Raw genomic sequence first — 16,877 nt, forward strand, 5'->3', positions numbered from 1 at the left:
CTACTAAAAATGCAAAAATTAGTCAGGTGTGATGATGCACACCTGTAATCCCAGCTACTCAGGAGGCTGAGGCAGGAGAATCGCTTGAACCCAGGAGGTGGAAGTTGCGGTGAGTCGAGATTGTGCCACTGCACTCCAGCCTGGGCAACAGAGGGAGACTCCACCTCAAAAAAATAAATAAATAAAAATAAAAGTTTGAGAAGTTAATTCAGTCTTGCTTCTTACCTCCTTCTAGCCAGTTCCACTTTAGCATCATGACACAAGCATTATTTTATTAATAATTCATGTGTGGAAGAAACTAAAGCTTCTTCCAGGCAGGAGGAGACAGCAGTTAGGCCAAGATAGAACAACTCAGAAGTTCCTAAACTAGGATCTTTGGTCCTCTGGGGATCCCCAGGCATATTCCCAAGGGTTCATGAGATTTTTCAATTTAGGAATTTCATATAAATGGTAATCTAAAACTATTTACATAAGCACATTTTTGAGCACCCGATGGCAATCTCAAAATCAATAATTGCCCTTATATGGGGGAATCTTAATAGTGGGTTTTGTTTGTTGTTGTTGTTGTTGTTGTTGTTGTTGTTTTGAATATGTTATACCCAAGTAGTTCTACTTTATCATGGGCTTAAGGGAAAAAAAAAATGGAGGGAGAATTACTGTGTAAATGGTGAATTTCTGCTAAGTGAGGGCCAAATGACATCATGTTATGGTTTTGCAGTAGTTGGAACAGAGGAAAGTGGTGGAAAAATTGACTGATCTCATGGCACACAGATGTATGGGTATGATGACCGCAAGAGAACTTGAACCTTAACTGTGAGTATGATGTTCATTTGTGAGTGGTTTTTAGTTTCAAGAGAACAACAACATCCATCACGTTAAATAAATGTTAGAAAACTGAATTTTACTGTGTTGCATCTTTCATCTGCATTTAATTAGTAAATGTGTTTGAATGTTAAATCATTTACATGCATAAGGAGTTATAAGTAGGTTTTGATTTGCACATATTTTAGCAACATGCTAATAAAAATCATTTAAGGCAACACTGGTGTTAAACATAACTTTTGTTTCTTTTAAAAGGTATCTGTTAATTACTCAGGTTTGAAAATTGCTCTCGTTCTGTCGCCCAGGGTAGAGTGCAATGGCACGATCTCGGCTCACTGCAACCTCCGCCTCCCGGGTTCAAGCGATTCTTCTGCCTCAGCCTTCTGAGTAGCTGGGATTACAGGGGCCCGCCACCACACCCGGCTAATTTTTGTATTTTTAGTAGAGACAGGGTTTCACCATGTTGATCAGGATGGTCTCAAACTTCTGACCTCATGATTCACCCATCTCGGCCTCCCAAAGTGCTGGATTACAGGCGTGAACCACTGCACCTGGCCTGGATCTCACTTTTTAATGGCTGATTGGTACTCCGTTATGTATATATGTACTACATATCCGTTCATCTGTGTTTTTTTTTCTTTTTTTCTTTTTTTTTTTTGGCTGGAGTGCAGTGGCGTGATCTCGGCTCACTGCAAGCTCTGCCTCCTGGGTTCACGCCATTCTCCTGCCTCAGCCTCCCGAGTAGCTGGGACTACAGGCACCCGCCACCACGCCCAGCTAATTTTTTGCATTTTTAGTAGAGATGGGGTTTCACCATGTTAGCCAGGATGGTCTGATCTGACCTCGTGTTCTGCCCACCTCCGCCTCCCAAAGTGCTGGGATTACAGGCGTGAGTCACTGCGCCGGGCCCCATTCATCTGTTGATGTACACTTAGGTTGCTTCTAAGTCTTGTCTATTCTGAACAGTGCTACAATAGACAGGGTAGTGCAGATATCTCTTTGATATACTATTTCCTTTCTTTTGGGTCTATACCTAGCAATGGGATTACTGGATCACATGGTAGTTTTATTTTTAGTTTTTTGAGAAACATTCATACTGTTCTCTCTAGTGGCTGCACTAATTTACATTCCTACCAACAGTATATGAAGGTTCTCTGTTCTCAAGATCCTCTCTAGCATTCATTATTGTCTATCTTTTAGATAAAAGTCATTGTTACTGGGGTGAGATGTTATCTTATTGTAATTTTGATTTGCCTTTCTCTGATGATCCATGATGTTGAGCACCTTTTCATATACCTGTCTGCCATTTGTATGTCTTCTGTTGAGAAACATCTATTCAGATTTTTTTGCCCATTTATAATCAGACATTGAAAAATGTTGACATTTTCTTACTGGGTTGCTTGAACAGAGCTCATTCTTAACCACTTGATTATGTGGACTTTCAAACATCCACCATAATTTCTTATAGATCTTTACATTACTTACTTCACATGTAGCTTCCCCGGGTTGCTTTCTGAATTCTTCCATGATGCAATACAAGTATCCATGATTGCCCCTTTTCAAAGTGATGGAAGCACTGGTGGAAGCATGTTTGAGGCAAGGCTGGGGTGTTCATTACCTGAAACATGTATCATTTCTTTGTGTTACAAACATTCCAATTATATTTTAGTTATTTTTAAGTGTACAATACATTACAGATAGTCCCTATTGGTGTCAGAATGAAGTCTAACTAATTCTCACTGAAACATCAGACACAATGGTTAGCAATTTATAGGAGTATCTGATTTCATCATTAAAAACACGGTTAAAGAGAAAATATATTGTTAATTTTATTAATAAAGGAAACCAACTACTGTTAGCAGTTAATAACCAGAATGCAACTTTTAACATCACAATGCCATTCATATATTCATCCAACCATGATGAAAAAAAACCTGAAACTATATTTTTCCTCTATCTTAAACAACCATGAAATTAGTCAAGATAGACAAAGGAATGATTTTCAGACCTACAGCAGGCTGCAAGGAACAATGATCCCTGGACAAAGGGAAACAAACAAGGTGACTGCTGATTGCCCTAATGTTGTCCTTTAGGCTGGTTCAGGTTCTTGATTTTGCTGCACAAAACAATTTGAGAGTCCAAAGTAAGAGTAGGGGAAGGACTTTATTGCAAAGCAAAAATATACTCTGATAGGTGGGTCAGAGCAGGCTGCTAGAGAATGAGACAGCCATGTCTGACACTGGGGAAATTTCCTTTATGGGAAGCTTATATGATCAGTCATAAGAGGGTGATGATGGGCATTGCTGTTAAGCCTGTTGTGACTGGTCTCCTGAGTGCACATGTGCAATTATTGTACATGCTAGCACATACATCACGTGACTTGTTAGCATCTCAACTTCCCACCCAGTGGTGTATCTTCTGCTATCACAATAAACAGAGGTCAACCTAAGGACATTAATCATGAGTTTCTCTGCTTGCACGAGTTTGGGTATTTTCCCTTCTGCTCTTCTTCCTCTCTGTTGCGGGATAATTTAACCACAAGTCCTAGATGCAGTTTGTGCAATGTTGAACAGTTTGTTCACTCCATTTATTTGGCAAGTTTTTTTGTTCCTCTTTAAGGGAGGGTATGACCACCATCTCTAACCTACCTGTCTAATGTATAGGAGAGTTTCCAGTGAGTGCAGGAAGAAAGGGTGCCCAAACAGGCACTGGAATTAAGTCTTCTTGGGTTAAATACAGTTCAGAGCACAGGATAAAATACCTAAAATTCACAGGGCAGAGTACCAGTAAAGAGAGAGTTGCAGAGAGAGAGAGAGAGAGATTCAGAAATTTGCAGAGTTATTTGAGTCTTCAGTTTAGTGTTGATCATTGCTTGAGTGTGAGGAAACTACCGACAACTGGGGGGAAGAACCACAGGTAAAGTTAAAACAAACAGTCCCTGGAGCCGAAATGGGATCAAGGATATTTCAAGCTTTCTGTAGGTAATGTGGAAAAGCTGTTTATAACTAATAGGCATCATGTAGGGTACTCAGAAATGTGGTCTCAGTAGTTGGGACAATATTAGCCATGGACCTAAGGTTGCTCTGTTTCTACCTAACAAAGAAATAAAATATTTTAAGTAACTTAACTGAGTCCCAGAATGAAGTTCGAAAAGATAGAAGCATATGCAAAACTTAGTTCCCAGCAAAGTAAAATGTATCAGTAAAAATGACTAGATATCCAAAGAAGCAGAGAAAAAAAAAAATTAGAACCCATAGCAAGGAGAAAAGTTCAACCAATAGAAACATACCCCAAAATTAAACAGATGATAAAATTAGTGGATAAAGGGGACTGAAACAGTTATTGTAAATATATTTCTTTTTCTTTTTTGTTTTTCTGAGACGGAGTTTTGCTGTGTCACCCAGGCTGGAGTGCAATAGCCCAATCACTGCAAGCTCTGCCTCCCTGGGTTCCCACCATTCTCCTGCCTCAGACTCCCGAGTAGCTGGGACTACAGGTGCCTGCCACCTCACCCGGGTAATTTTTTTTTTTTTTTTTTTTTTTTTTTTTGAGATGGAGTCTCGCTCTGTCACCCAGGCTGGAGTGCAGTGGCTGGATCTCAGCTCACTGCAAGCTCCGCCTCCCGGGTTTACGCCATTCTCCTGATCAGCCTCCCAAGTAGCTGGGACTACAGGCGCCTGCCACCACACCAGGCTAGCTTTTTGTATTTTTTATTTTAGTAGAGATGGGGTTTCACCATGTTAGCCAGGATGATCTCGATCTCCTGACCTCGTACTCCGCCTGTCTCAGCCTCCCAAAGTGCTGGGATTACAGGCTTGAGCCACCGTGCCTGGCCTTTTTTTGTATTTTTAATAGAGACGGGGTTTCACCATGTTAGCCAGAATGGTCTCAATCTCCTGACCTCATGATCTGCCTGCCTCAGCCTCCCAAAGTGCTGGGATTACAGGCGTGAGCCACCACACCCGGCCGATTATATTTTGTCTGTTTAAGAAAGCAGAGAAAATTATGAACATGTTAAGGAGATACATGAATGATATAAAAGACTCAAATAGAAATTCTACACATAAAATTTACAGTGACTAAGATGAATGATATACAGGATGGAATTAAGTATTTAGACACCATGAGGAAAAGATGAATGAATATAAAGATACAACAGTACAGAATGGAGAAAATTTTTGCAATCTACTCATCTGAAAAGGGGCTAATATCCAGAACCTACAAAGAACTCAAACAAATTTACAAGGAAAAAACAACCCCATCAAAAAGTGGGCAAGGGATATGAACAGACACTTCTCAAAAGAAGACATTCATACAGCCAACAGACACATGAAAAAATGCTCATCATCACTCACCATCAGAGAAATGCAAATCAAAACCACAATGAGACACCATCTCACACCGGTTAGAATGGCAATCATTAAAAAATCAGGAAACAGCAGGTGCTAGAGAGGACATGGAGAAATAGGAACACTTTTACACTGTTGATGGGACTGTAAACTAGTTCAACCACTGTGGTAGACAGTATGGCGATTCCTCAAGGATCTAGAACTAGAAATACCATTTGACCCAGCCATCCCATTACTGGGTATATACCCAAAGGATTATAAATCATTCTGCTATAAAGACACATTCACACATATGTTTATTGTGGCACTATTCACAATAGCAAAGACTTGGAACCAATCCGAATGTCCATCAGTGACAGACTGGATTAAGAAAATGTGGCACATACACACCATGGAATACTATGCAGTCATATGAAATGATTAGTTCATGTCCTTTGTAGGGACATGGATGCATCTGGAAACCATCATTCTCAGCAAACTATTGCAAGAACAGAAAACCAAGCACCGCATGTTCTCACTCATAGGTGGGAATTGAACAATGAGATCACTTGGACACAGGGTGGGGAACATCACACACTGCGGCCTATTGTGGGGTGGGGGGAGTGGGGAGGGATAGCATTGAGAGATATACCTAATGTAAATGATGAGTTAATAGGTGCAGCACACCAACATGGAACATGTATACATATGTAACAAACCTGCACGTTGTGCACGTGTACCCTAGAACTTAAAGGATAACAATAATAAAAAATAAAATAAAGATACAACAGTGTAGACTATCAAAAATGAAACACAAAGAGAAGTAGAGACTGAAACACAAAGAAAAATACAAAGCATTATGAACTGTGGGACAATTGCAAGCAGGCTGTCAAAAATGTAACTGTAGTTCCCAAAAGAAAAGAGACTGTGGAGGAGACTAGAAAAATTATTTAAATAAATAGGGGGCCACAATTTCTCAAAATTCAATGAAATGTAAAAATCCACAGGTCCAAAATATTCAATGAATTTCAATCACTTGAAACATGAAGAAAAGCAAAAATCCACAGATCCACGAAACTCAGTGAATTCCAAACACAAGAAACATGAAGAAAACTACACCAAAGCACATCATTATCAAGTTACTTAAAATTCCTTATAAACAACCCATCTTAAATTAGTCAGAGCGAAAAAGACATGCTAAACATACAGAGGACAAAGATAAGAATGGCAGCCGACTTCTGGTCAGAGTCAATAAATGTGCATCATCATTGAAAATAAGTTTTTAAAATGAAGGTGACACTTCCAGTCTTAACAAGATAGCATAGACTTGTCTCTTTCTGCTTTTCCCCATTAAGTACAACCCTAAATCCAGAAAATAATGCAAGAAACACCAAAGGAGAATTTTCAAAGGTGGAAAGGAGAGCACAGTCTGGATAGGGATCCCAGCACGAGAAGAAGAGCACCACAGAAGAGTGTCCTATAACCAGCCTCAGAAATACCTGAAGCTGGGTATTTAAAAGAAAATAGGTTTAATTGGCTCAAGGCTCTGCAGGCTTTACAGGAAGCATAGTGGCATCTGTTTCTGAGGAGGCCTCAGGAAGCTTCCATTCATGGCAGAAGGCAAATGGGTAGCAGGTACATCATATGGTGAGAACTGGAGCAGGTAACAGAGAGAGTTCAGGGGGAGGGGTGCCACACACTTTTAAATGACCAAATTCCATGTGAACTTAGAGCAAGAGCTCACTTATCACCAAGGGGATGGCGTAAGCTAGTCATGAGGGATCTGCCCCATTTTCCAAACACCTTTAACCAGGCCCCACCTTCCACTTCAGGGATTACATTTCTTTTTTTTCTTTTTCTTTTTTTTTTTTTTGAGACAGAGTCTTGCTCTGTTGCCCAGGCTGGAGTGCAGTGGTGTGATCTCAACTCACTGCAAACTCCGCCTCCCGGGTTCACGCCATTCTCCTGCCTCAGCCTCCCAAGTATCTGGGACTACAGGTGCCCACCACCACGCCTGGCTAATTTTTTGTATTTTTTTAGTAGAGACGGGGTTTCACCATGGTCTTGACCTCGTAATCCGCCCGTCTCGGCCTCCCAAAGTGCTGGGATTACAGGCGTGAGCCACCGCGTCCGGCCGGGATTACATTTCATCATGAAATGTAGGCAATAGTCCAAACGATATCAGAAGGTGATCCAGGTGGGACATCTCACATCCACCAACATAGCAACACAAGGTGGTTGAGGTAGGCCTTTCTTCCCTACTGAATACAAGCTTGCCAACTACACCAGGTGAATCTAGCAGAACTGGCAAGGAGACTGAATGGGAAGCTCCACTGGCAATAAGCAGCCATTGGGAAGCACACTCCTTCCTCCTGGACCTGGCACCTCTTCCCCAAACCAGAGGAACTCTGTAGCCAGGGTCATCAGCAATGGGAATTGTGCCACAACAAATGTCCCTACCTTGGGAAACACATTTTTCTTCTCCCACAAGTATAGGGAGTCAGCAAAAACAAGTACCCCACTTGGGAATGGCTCTTTGTTCCTGCAGGACAGAAACTCCCTTCCCCAACCTAGAGGCACCAGGTAGCCCAACCAGCAGTAACTTCCAGTAACTTCTCCTAAAGCAGCAAGGACCAATAGGAGCCACAGTGGCACCAGATAAGATGAGCAGACCAAAATGGCACCAGGAAGACTCTGAAAATTAGGCTGTCATGAAACCATAGCTTGCTAAGTAGAACAGGGCTCATGTGCTAAACCAAAACACGGTGACTGACTGCTAAATGAAAATGTTAACAGAGTTCCCTAACATACATAGTAGCTTAACTGTTCCAAGACATTACTCATTATATCAAGCACCAGGAAAATCTAGTCTTAATAAGAAAACACAATCAAATAACATTTAATAGTGAGAAAAATCAGATGTTGAAGTTATCTGACTTGGATTTCAAAGCAACCGTTATGAAAATGTTTCAACAAGCAGTTACTAATTCTCTTAAACACAAAAAGAGTAATAAAAGCTCAGCAAATGTTTATGTTGTAATAAAGAATGAAATGGAAATTGTAAGACTAAAAACAGCTCCAAGCAGGATAAATCTGAAGAGGCATAAAGACACATCATAATTAAATTTCTGAAAACTAAAAGCAATGAAATAAAATTAAAAGTAACCAGACAAAAACAACATATTGTCTATAAGGGAACACAAATTCGAATGAGAGCGGATTTCTCCTCTGAACTGATAGAGGCCAGCAGGCATTGACACAATATTTTTCCACTTCTGAAAAAAACAAACATAAAACTCCTGTGAACCGTGAATTTTGTATCCAAGAAAACATATCCTTCAACAATGAAGACTAAATAAAATTATTCTCAGATGAATAAAAACTAAAAAAAATTGTCACTAGCAGACTACCCTTAAAAAATGACAAAAGAAAATTCTTCAAACAAAAAAATGATAAATAATTTGGAGCATCTAGAATGAAGAAAGAATAACAGAAAGTTGAGAAATATGAGTAAACACAATAGACTACCCTTTCCCTCATGAATTTTCCAGATTATATGTGATGGTTGAAACAAACATTATAGCACCATCTAACACTCAAAACGGTGATATTTTAAAATGGGAGGATAAAAGTACCTGAATCAATGTAAGGTTTTCATACTTTACTCAAAGTCACATAAGCATATTGTAATACCCAAAGCAACTACCAAGAAAATCAACTACAAAGCAATACACTAAAAAATAAGATAAACAGATTAAGTGGGATTCAAAAAATGTTTTGGTCATTTACAGGAATTTCTGAGCAAGAAAAGACAAGGGAAGAATAAAGGAATAAGAAACAGAAAGAAAGCAAATAGTAAAATAGCAGACTTGAGCCCTAATACATCAACGTAAATGTAAATAGTCTACATATGCCAATTACAGGGTAAAGGAAAGTGGATAAAGGAGAGTAAATTTAAAAAACTTGACCCCAAACTATATTCTGTTTAACAGGTTCTCACTTCAAATTCAATGACATAGGTAAGCTGAAGACAAAGGATGGATGAAAACAGATATATCATGCAAACATTCAAAAAAAAGCAGGAGTGGCTATAAGTATATCAGATAAAGTAGACTCAGAACAAAAAAAAAAAAATTGTTAGAAACAAAGACAACCATCACAGAATGATAACAGAAATAATCCACTGGGAAAGACATAATGATCCTAAATGTGTATGCACTAAACAATGAAGCCTCAAAGTACATGAAGCAGTAATTGATGGAGCTGAAAAGAAATACAGAAAAGTCTACAATAGTAGCTGGTGAACCTCAACACCTCTTGCTCCACAACTTGTAGAATTATTAGACAGATAATTAGCATGAATATAGAGGATCTGAAAAAATTTATCAGTCAACATCAATTACTTAGCATATATAGAATACTCCATCCAACAAAAACAGAATACACCTTTTTTCTACACTCCAATGGAATATTCATCAGGATAGACAATATCTTGAGTCATAAAACAAGCCTCAATATATTTAAAATAATTGAACCATACTTAGTATATTCTCTGACCATGATGGAATCAAACTAGAAATCAGTAACAGAAAGATTACAGGAAAATCACTGTATACTTATAAATTAAGTGACACAGTTCTAAATAACCAAAAAAAGAAATCTCAGTGGAACTATTAACAGTTAACACATAGCACTGAATGAAAGTAAAAGTGCAACTATCAAAACATGTGGGATGCAGCTAAAACTATGATGAATGGTAATTTTATAATACTAAATCCTTACATCAGAATGAGGAGGTATCTCAAATAAATAATCTAAGGTCCTACCTGAAAAAAAAAAAAAACTAAAAAAAAGAAGAAGAAAAGGAAGAGCACAATAAACCCAAAATAAACAGAAGGAAGGAAATCAAAATAAGAACAGAAACCAATGATGTTGAAAACATGAAAATAATAAAGTAAGGAAGGAAAAATCTGGTTCTTGAAAAAATTGCATTGATTAACTTCCAGTAAGACTGATAGAAAGAGAGAGAAGGAGAAGGGGAATACAAATCAACAAATCATCAACTGTAGGAATACTTCTAATTTCATTTAATAAGGCTAGTATTATCAAAAGCAGACAAAGATGGTCAAAAAAGAAACAGAAACTACCAACCAACATCTCATACACTTAGACCCAAAATGCTTTAAAATATTAGCAAACCAAATACAGCAATGCTTGAAAAGAATTGTGCACCATGACTAAGTGGGATTTTCTCTAAATATGAAGCCTCCATCAACATTCACAAATCTATCAATGTATACTGCCATATTAATAGGCTAGAAAGAAAAATAATATAATATTAATTGGTGCAGAAAAAGGATTTGAGAGACTCTTAACACCATTTCATGGTAAAAAATAAAATAAAATAAAATAAAATAAATAAATAAAAGGAATTGAAAGGAACTTCCTAAAGTTTATGAAAAGAATCTGCAAAATTCCTACAGCTAACATCGATCTTAATGATGAAAAATAGGATGCTGTCCTTGAAGATTAGGAACAAGGCAATGATATCTGCTGTCATCACTTTTATTCAACAAAATACTGAAAGTTCTAGCCATTGGAATAGGGAAGGCAAAGAAAAAAAAGTGCATACAGATGGGAAAGGGAGAAATAAAACTGTTACTACTGGTAGATAACATGATTTTTTACATAGAAAATCCAAAGAAATCTACTCCCCTACAAATAAACCTCCTAGAACTATGCAAATTCAACAGGGTCATAGGATACAAGATCAAAACATAAAATTCAATAGTATTTCTTTATAATAAAAACGAACATGTAGAACTGAGATTAAATATAGAAGACCAGTTAACAACTGTTCTAAAGGAAATGAAATACTTAGGTACAAATCTAACAAAACATGTGTCTGTACCATGAAAATAGCAAGACTTTTTAAAATCAAACAGATCAATCAACAAATACTCATGAACCAATCACTTTGGACACTTGGGAGCATACAACGAAAGTGAAGACTTGGCTTACTTTTTGAGAGCTTAGATTGTAAATAAGGAAATGAAACAAGCACAAATAAGAGAGATCCTACAATAGAATGGTGGTAGCATGGAATAAGAAAGGGAACTTGCAATTGGGAAACTGACAAGCATGTTTGTAACCTTACATTTATTGCCAGTGCAGATTTGGTAAATCTTTAAAAATCTCTGAACCAAATATTCCTTATCCATAGAAGGGAGTTAATAAAAGCTTCTCACAGTGTTGTGAGGATTACATGAATAAACAATGTGAATATTTATTCTGAATTTAATGGAGGATTTAAATTGATACATGTTGGTAATTGAGTAAGACAGACATTTAGTTTCATCAGTATTCAGTGAAAGAAGAGATAGTTTCTGGAAGATTTCTTCTCATTGCATCTAATGTTTGAGCAGTTTGTATTTTAGTGTTTGCGTTTCTTTTTTCTTTATGAGGCTTGGCTTTCCCATTTATATTTCCCAGAAGTGACACCTCCTAGGAATAAGAAGTCTTGGCTATATAAACAGTTTACTGAATTGTAGCTTGAAGCTGCAGCAAATAGAATTCAATCATGTTCAAAGGGATATTTATCAATCATTGTTAGTCATAATTTTAAAATTCAAAAATCAGTCACTGAGAAGATACATGAAAGAAGACAAAGAATGTGCCCATTCTTTAAATATCCACAAACTAGTAAAAATTTTCTATAATTTCTCTGTTGTTTCCTTCTCCCTCCCTCAGATTTCCCTTGGTATTTCTTAACATGTATAGATTTTGGAGGAGAGAGTTTTCTGTTTACACACAAAACAATTATTACTTATGAATAAGTAGGTCACCTATTATGATGCCCTAAAAGATATCAAGACAATGTGGGGTAAAGGAAGCCTTAGAGGTCTTAGAAGATAATAGTGGAACATGTACTAAGTCATTCAAATAGTTACAAACTTCCATTCCCTCCTGAGGTCCAAACAACCCCTGGAGTCCTTTTAATCTAATCTTATTTTTACAGTTTTCAAGGAGCACAAACTAATGTTTGCTTCTTGGCAAGATTCCCCTGCAAATATGTTCCTTTCAATAGCAGAGCTATTGACACACCATAGGGTGTGCAGAAACTGACTCTGTCATAACTAGCCTCTGCTGGAGCATCAGGCACGAGGTCAGTCCATGGCAGCATACTCTCTACCTGGGAAAAGAGGTCCAAGTGAGGTCATTGCTGAGTCTGCAGTCGCTTTTAAAGCCAGAATCATTTGGCATTTATGGTGCTTTGAAAATATTTAGTCCTGCCGACAGATCTATGACTTACAGCATTATTTGCATTTTCAGATGAAGATGTGTCTCAAGAACTTATCTAAAGACACATTGGGTAGTAATTGGTTGAGCCAGGATTTAAACCTCAGTGTCTTTGACTCTAAACGTTGTACCTTGGCCCTTTCACTTGCCTGTCTGCCTTTAATGGTGATGTGGAAAGAATCTGTCTTTTGGTATCAACCTTGAGTTTGAATCCTGGCTTGTTCTCTTCTCAGATCCATGAGATTATATAATTAATCTCCCTCGATCTCACTTTTCTAATTTGCAAAAAAAAGAAAAACAATTCAAGTTATCAGAAGGCTTACATAAATTAGTGTGTGTTCAAATGCTTGATATAGAACCTGGTACGTAAGAGTTGCCTAACACATTCCCTTCCAAGAACTTTATTTTTCTTCTTCCAACCCTCTCTGCATAATGGGGTGAGCTTAGAGGCAGCTAACACCACTACCACTGCCCATTGTGTTAGCAAGCCTGCCCCAAGTGGGAGGCTCATTAATTTCAAATCAAACCTTGCACACATCTCTCTCAAACAACAGTAGTTCACTTGCTTACTCAGACTTGTTTCATTCTTACAGAGATGTGGCCCTCTTGTTGACAAGGACTGTGACTTTCTTCCTTCCTGTCTGTTTTAGTGAAAGTGAGGGGTCTGTGTGTCTGAGCAACCACCACAGCAACACCACAGGATTCAGAAACATTGGCTTGAATCTGTGATTTGTAAAAAAGCAAATTTCTAGGAAACCAAAAATGAAGATTTCAATCTGCAATTCCAATTAAATTGCCATCAACTCTAATATCACCTTTCAAAGACACACAGGCATGCCTGAGTTAGTAATATTAGTCACAATATAATAATAAACAATGTTATGAATTTATTACATAAGCTTATGGATGATTCTATTTACAAACAAAATAAAGTTACTGTATTAGAATTCTTCAGAGAAATAGAAACAACAGTCCATACGTGTCCGAAATTGGTGGGTTCTTGGTCTCACTGACTTCAAGAATGAAGCCGCAGACCCTCGTGGTGAGTGTTAAAGTTCTTAAAGATGGTGTGTCCGGAGTTTTTTCCTTCTGATGTTCGGACATGTTCCGAGTTTCTTCTTTATGGTGGGTTCACGGTCTCGCTGGCCTCAGGAGTGAAGCTGCCGACCTTCGCAGAGAGTGCTACAGCTCATAAAGGCAGAGCAGACCCAAAGAATGAGCATCAGCAAGATTTATTGCAAAGAGCGAAATAACAAAGCTTCCACAGTGTGGAAGGAGACCCGAGCGGGTTGCCACTGCTGGCTGGGGCAGCCTGCTTCTATTCCCTTATCTGACCTCCACCCACATCCTGCTGATGGTCCATTTTACAGAGAGCTGATTGGTCTATTTTGACAGAGTGCTGATTGGTGTGTTTACAATCCCTGAGCTAGACACAGAGTGCTGATTGGTGTGTTTACAATCCTTTAGCTAGACACAGAGTGCTAGACAGAAAAGTTCTCCAAGTCCCCACTAGGTTAGCTAGATACAGAGTACTGATTGGTGTATTTACAAACCTCGAGCTAGACACAGGATGCTGATTGGTGTATTTACAATCCCTTAGCTAGACATAAAGGTTCTCCAAGTCCCCACTAGACTCAGGAGCCCAGCTGGCCTCACCCAGTGGATACCTCACCAGGGCTGCAGGCAGAGCTCCCCACCAGTCCCACGCCACGCTCCCGCACTCCTCAGCTCTTGGGTGGTTGATGGGACCCAGTGCCACCGAGCAGGGGGCAGTGCTCATCCGGGAGGCTCAGGCTGTGCGGGAGCCCATGGCGGCAGAGGGGAGGCTCAGGCATGGTGGGCTACAGGTCCTGAGCCCTTCCCTGGGGAGAGGCAGCTGAGGCCTATCAAGAATTAGAGCCAGCGCAGGCGGGCTGCACTGTTGGGGGATCCAGCGCACCCTCTGCAGCTGCTGGCCTGGGTGCCAAGCCCTCACCGCTCCCAGTATGGGGCTGCCAAGCCCACGCCCACCTGGAACGCTGGCCTGCTGCACCAGGCACAGCCGGGTTCCCGCAGGCTCCTCTCCCTCCACACCTACCCACAAGCAGAAGGAGCCGGCTGTGCCCTTGGCCAGCCCAAAGAGGGGCTCCCACAGTGCGGTGGCAGGCTGAAGGGCTCCTCAAGCACTGCCGGAGTGGACACGGAGGCCAAGGAGGTGCCGAGATCGAGGTCTGCTAGCATGTTGTCACCTCTCACGTATATACACCTTATATAATTCTATTATGTAGAATTATATATTTTATTCTTAACACCCATTTTATTTGGGTGCATAGTGTGGTTGTTGATACTTTGCAGTAGTACTGCTTCTAAAAGTAATCAAAAATTGTAGGTGAATTTGAGAAGTTTACAGAATACTTATTCACTGTTTTCTGAGTAAGTCAGCTTAATGTTTATTTTATATAGTTTTGTCACTGGGATAAAGGCTAAAGGTGTTGAACTCACTTCTATGAGGACTTCAGTTTTAAACACTGTTTTGCCTAAAATTAGCATTGTGATGCTTTCTAAAAGGAATATCTTATAAATCCTATTTCACAGCAGAATTTCCAAATCTGTGTAGAGACTACTAAAAAATTGGACAAGGATTGGCAATTCTTTGTAAAGAATTTGTGAATTGTGTACAAATCTCTTCTAAGATTTAATAAAAATGTATTTTAACCTAACAAAAAGAACGTTAATAATTATTATAAATTATATCTATAGATTAAAATTATTGATTATATATTAGTAATATTTAGTACTGTATGTTGCTAATTAGTATTAATATTACTATTACTCTCTATAGGATTATATACTCTCTATATAGAACTATATATATTAGTAATATATAGTCCTATAAATAGAGTACTATATAGTCAGTAATATTAATCTAGACTAATATATGGAATTATATATTATGTAATATATTTTTATATGTTATAATATATAATTATTAGATATATATAATTATACAATATATAATTCTATATAATATATTATTCTAGATTAATGTTACTGACCATATAGTACTCTGGATATGTTGTTAATTACCTCCTACGAGAGAGAGAATTGGAAGCATAAGGGTAAGATTTCACTTCAGTTTCTCCACAAGTATCTAGGGCAGTGGGAATGGGAAGTGAAGGTAGTAGACACATTTAGTTCGTCTTTTCAAATAATAAAATGAAAATGCCCACTTCAATAGTACAGGGCAGTACGTACTCTAGAGAGTAAACAAAGTGCATGACAGTAAATTCGGGTAATATAACAAGAGCAGCTGCTTTTATTTTATTGTACTATTATCATAATATAGAAAATTTATGACTACTACAGAGATGGGGGAAAGAACTGATGCTGTTAAATGAGACTTCAACCAACATGTCAGGAAGAGATTCCACTTTCCAATTGTGAAATGGCCAAATTCTACTTTAGATTTATATAGAAAAAAAAACCCTTATCCTTATACATATCTCAAAATACCGTGTTGTACACAACAAATATACACAATTTTTATTTGTCAGTTTAAAGAAATGGAGTAAAAAGAAGCAGCTTACCATGCCTCTACTCTGAGTCTCAGCCCCACAGTGCAGAAAGCCAGATTTTCCACTGTGTCTCTTGCACTTAGACCAAGGGTACACATCCTTTTCTGTGTGCTTGTGGGAAAGTTTGAGGTTTGCCTGGCTCCAAATAGCTAATCCAAGGAAACATCTTCCATTCCTCACTTTTGGATATTTATCCAAAAGAAATTTGGAGGCTGCTGGAGCTGAGCAATTGGAAACACTTTCCAGAAAATAGTGTGTCACAGTGTTTGCATCAGCTCTTCTCCTCTCTAGAACTGTAAGGGTGCATTGACTTGGTGGGTATATACAGTCACCATTTCTTGAGTGTTTTTCGTATGCTAGGCACTGTGCTCGGTGTTTTGTAATCATTATCTCACTTAGTCTTTCCAACAATCCTGTGAAGTCAGCAATGATATCCAGATTTACATATGAGAAACCTGATGCTCAGATAAGTGAAGAAGCCAGAATTTAAACTCAAGTCTGCCTTAGCAAATAGAGCACCCTTTACCACCACATTGTGGTGAACAGTTTTGTTAAGGGATTTGGCCCTTGATTGCATTTGAAATGACTCAATTTGGTGAGGAAAGCCAGGTTCATAGATTCCTAACCTTTGGCCATAGTGTTAATCCAAGTCCTTTTGAACCAGAGAAGTGATTACAGAAGCAACCACAGCCATGCTACTTTTGGAGTAGGGGCTGGTTCCCTCCACCAAATAGCTTGTTGACTGTGCCCTGGGCCACAGAAAACCTGCAAGCCATGTGCTCCAAAGAAAAGCCAGACTGCTCAGGAGAAGTTATCTTTTCCAGATTGTACAAACTTGGGAGAGCTTGGCTTAGTCAGGTTAATGCAGTTTAAC

The sequence above is a fragment of the Macaca fascicularis genome, chromosome 8, assembly GCF_037993035.2.
Source record: "Macaca fascicularis isolate 582-1 chromosome 8, T2T-MFA8v1.1".
In the NCBI taxonomy this organism is placed as follows: domain Eukaryota; kingdom Metazoa; phylum Chordata; class Mammalia; order Primates; family Cercopithecidae; genus Macaca; species Macaca fascicularis.